The sequence below is a fragment of the Triticum dicoccoides genome, chromosome 7A (genome assembly GCF_002162155.2).
Source record: "Triticum dicoccoides isolate Atlit2015 ecotype Zavitan chromosome 7A, WEW_v2.0, whole genome shotgun sequence".
NCBI classification, from domain to species: domain Eukaryota; kingdom Viridiplantae; phylum Streptophyta; class Magnoliopsida; order Poales; family Poaceae; genus Triticum; species Triticum dicoccoides.
In genome coordinates this window covers 560,582,519-560,587,308 of record NC_041392.1, presented here as the reverse complement: position 1 = coordinate 560,587,308, position 4,790 = coordinate 560,582,519, and positions in this window count along the sequence as shown.

Genomic DNA, 4,790 nt, shown 5'->3' with positions numbered 1-4,790 from the left:
TTTTCGACAAGTTCAAGGTGTTGACTACGATGAGATTTTCTCACTCGTAGTGATGCTTAAGTCTGTCTGAATCATGTTAGCAATTGCCACATTTTATGAAATCTGGCAAATGGATGTCAAAACTGCATTCCTTAATGGATTTCTTAAAGAAGATTTTTATATGATGCAACAAGAAGGTTTTGTCAATCCTAAAGGTGCTAACAAAGTGTGCAAACTCCAGCGATCCATCTATGGACTGGTGCAAGCATCTCGGAGTTGGAATATATGCTTTGATAAAGTGATCAAAGCATATAGTTTTATACAGACTTTTGGAGAAGCCTGTATTTACAAGAAAGTGAGTGGGAGCTCTGTAGCATTTTTGATATTATATGTGGATGACATATTGTTGATCGGAAATGATAAAACGATACTTTAATAAGAATTTTTCAAAGAAAGACCTTGGTGAAGCTGCTTACACATTGAGCATCAAGATCTATAGAGATAGATCAAGACGCTTGATAAGTTTTTCCAATGAGTACATACCTTGACAAGATTTTGAAGTAGTTCGAAATGGAACAGTCAAAGAAGGAGTTCTTGCCTGTATTGCAAGGTGTGTAGTTGAGTAAAGACTCAAAACCGGACCAGAGCAAAAAATAGAAAGAGAATGAAAAGTCATTCCCTATGCCTCAGTCATAGGTTCTATAAAGTATGCTATACTATGTATCAGTCCTATTGTATACCTTAGCATGATTCTGGCAAGGGAGTACAATAGTGATCTAGGAGTAGATCACTTGACAGCGGTCAAAATTATCCTTAGAGGACTAAGGAAATATTTCTCGGTTTTGGAGGTGATAAAAGAGTTCATCATAAAGAGTTACGTCGATGCAAGCTTTTTACATCGATCTAGATGACTCTAAGTCTCGATCTGGATACATAATGAAAGTGGGAGCAATTAGCTAGAGTAGCTCCATGCAAAGTATTGTAGACATAGAAATTTGCGAAATACATATGGATCTGAATGTTGCAGACCCGTAGACTAAACTTCTCTCACAAGCAAAACATGATCACTCTTTGGGTATTAATCACATAGCAGTGTGAACTAGATTATTGACTCTAGTAAACCCTTTGGGTATTAGTCACATGAAGATGTGAAATAATCACATAAAGATGTGAACTGTTGGTGTGAAATCATGACGACGTGAACTAGATTATTGACTCTAGTGCAAGTGGGAGACTGAAGGAAATATGCCCTAGGGGCACTAATAAAGTTGTTATTTATATTTCCTTATATCATGATAAATGTTTATTATTCATGCTAGAATTGTATTAACCGAAAACTTAGTACATGTGTGAATACAAAGACAAACTGAGTGTCACAAGTATGCCTCTACTTGACTAGCTCGTTAATCAAAGATGGTTAAGTTTCCTAGCCATGGACAAAGAGTTGTCATTTGATTAATGGGATCACATCATTAGAGAATGATGTGATTGACTTGACCCATCCGTTAGCTTAGCACGATGATTTTTTAGTTTGTTGCTATTGCTTTTTTCATAACTTATTCATGTTCCTATGACTATGAGATTATGCAACTCCCGAATACCAGAAGAACACTTAGTGTGCTATCAAACGTCACAACGTAACTGGGTGACTATAAAGATGCTCTACAGGTGTCTCTAATGGTGTTTGTTGAGTTGGCATAGATCAAGATTAGGATTTGTTACTCCGTGGTATCTCTGGGCCCTCTCGGTAATGCACATCACTATAAGCCTTGCAAGCAATGTGACTAATGAGTTAGTTACGGGATGTTGCATTACGGAATGAGTAAAGGGACTTGCTGGTAATGAGCTTGAACTAGGTATTGAGATACCGACGATCGAACCTCGGGCGAGTAACATACCGATGACAAATGGAACAACGTATGTTGTTATGCGGTTTGACCGATAAAGATCTTCGTAGAATATGTAGGAGCCAATATGAGCATCCAGGTTCCGCTATTGGTTATTGACCGGATATGAGTCTCGGTCATGTCGACATAGTTCTCGAACCCATAGGGTCCGCACGCTCGTTCGATAATGATCGGTATTATGAGTTTATGTGTTTTGATGTACCGAAGGTTGTTCGGTGTCCCGGATGAGATCATGGACATGACGAGGAGTCTAGAAATGGCTGAGACATAAAGATTGATATATTGGAAGGTTATATTCGGACACTGGAAAGGTTCCGGTGATCATCGGATAAATATCGGAGTACCGGGGAGTTACCGGAACCCTCCCCCCCCAGGGGGGGGGGGTCAATGGGCCTTAGTGGAAATAGAGAGCAGCAAGGGAGCTGTGGGGGCCGCCCCTAGGACCAAACCGAATTGTTTTAGGGCTTGGGGGGCCGGCCCCCTCTTTCCTTCTCCCCTCCTCCTCTTTCCTTCCCCTCCTCGTTGGACTAGGAAAGGGGGAACCTACTCCTAATAGGAGTAGGATTCCCCCCTTGGGGTGCACCCTATGAGGCCTCCTGCCCCCTCCCCTTTCTCCTTTATATACGGGGGTAGGGGCACCCTAGAACACACAAGTTGATCATTGTCTTAGCCGTGTGCGGTGCCCCCCTCAAACATAATCCACCTGGGTTATATCATCGTAGTGCTTAGGCAAAGCCCTGCGCTGGTACCTTCATCATCATCGTCATCACGCCGTCGTGCTGACGAAGCTCTCCCTCGACACTCAGCTTGATCGAGAGTTCGTGGGACGTCAACGAGCTGAACGTGTGCGGATCGCAGAGGTGTCGTACTTTCGGTACTAGGATCGGTCGGATCGTGAAGACGTACGACTACATCAACCGCATTGTCATAACGCTTCCGCTTACGGTCTACAAGGGTACGTAGACAACACTCTCCCCTCTCATTGTTATGCATCACCTAGATAGATCTTGCGTGTGTGTAGGAATTTTTTGAAATTACTGTGTTCCCCAACACTATCATCCTATATATCAATCTTTACCTCTCGACCATTTCGAGACTACTCTTCATGTCTGTGATCTCATCCGGGACTCCAAACAATATTCAGTCACCAAATCATATAACTCATATAATACTAAATCGTCATCGAACGTTAAGCATGCGAACCCTATGGGTTTGGGAACTATGTAGACATGACCGAGAGACCTCTCCGGTCAATAACCAATAGCGGAACCTGGATGCTCATATTGGCTCCTACATATTCTACGAAGATGTTTATCGGTCGAACCATTATGACAACATACATTATTCCCTTTGTCATCGGTATGTTACTTGCCCGAGATTCGATCGTCGGTATCCACATACCTAGTTCAATCTCGTTACCGACAATTCTCTTTACTCGTTTTGTAATACATCATCCTGCAACTAACTCATTAGTCACTTTGCTTGCAAGGCTTCCTATGATATGTATTACCGAGAGGGCCCAGAGATACCTCTCCGATACTCGGAATGACAAATCCTAATCTCGATCTATTCCAACCCAACAAACACCTTCGGAGATACCTGTAGAGCATCTTTATAATCACCTAGTTACGTTGTGACACAAGGTATTCCTCCAGTGTCCGGGAGTTGAATAATCTCATAGTCGAAGGAATATGTATTTGACATGAAGAAAGCAATAGAAATAAAACTGAACGATCATTATGCTAATTTAACGGATGGGTCTTGTCCATCACATCATTCTCCTAATGATGTGATCCCGTTATCAAATGATAACGCATGTCCATGGTTAGGAAACCTTAACCATCTTTGATCGACGAACTAGTCAAGTAGAGGCTCACTAGAGACACAGTGTTTGTCTATGTATTCACACGTGTATTTGGGTTTCTGATCAATACAATTCTAGCATGAATAATAAACGTTTGTCATGAATAAGGAAATATAAAATAACAACTTTATTGCCTCTAGAACATATTTCCTTCATGAGTGTCGTGAAAGATCGGACCATAACAACAGATCGAATCTCGCAATCGAGGTTCTGTCTACATCAGATGGTATTCAGAGCAAGGTTGTTCACGACACTGTGTAGAAGATGACTGGATTGTCATGGAAGCTAAGCTATGGATTTCAGTTGGAGGAGGAAGGCCGATGGGATGGACTTTTTCATACTCATGTTGTGGTACAAGAGAGATCATGTGCTATGATAATCGACCACATGACTTTGATTAATGCCGCAAGCATCGAGATGGTGGAGAAGTTGGAACTACCGATGAGATTTCGTCCACAACCATACTCGTTCCGTTTGGGTCATGAAGAGCTTGATACGTCTCCGTCGTATCTATAATTTTTGATTGTTCCATGCCAATATTCTACAACTTTCATATACTTTTGACAACTTTTTATACTATTTTGGGGACTAACATATTGATCCAGTGCCCAGTGCCAGTTCATGTTTGTTGCATGTTTTTTTGTTTCTCAGAAAATCCATATCAAACGGAGTCCAAATGGGATAAAAACAGACGGAGATTTTTTTTGGAATATATGTGAAATATGGGAAGAAAATCAACGTGAGATGGTGCCCGAGGGAGCCACGAGGCAGGGGGCGTGCCCCACCCCCCTGGGCGCGCCCCTGACCCTCGTGGGGCCCCGTAAGGCGGTTGTGACGCCCCGAGACCATTGCGCCAGGTGTCTTCCAGTTATTCGTTGTTGTTGCCTTGTTTTTCGCTTGCATGTTGCATCTTACCATGTCATCATGTGCATTGCATCATCATGTTTTTCAAAACTTGCATCCGTCCCGGTCTCCCCGTTCTTTCCGTTGTCCGTTCTGAGCCCAGACACACCTGCACGCGCCCGCGGCATGTCCGAAAT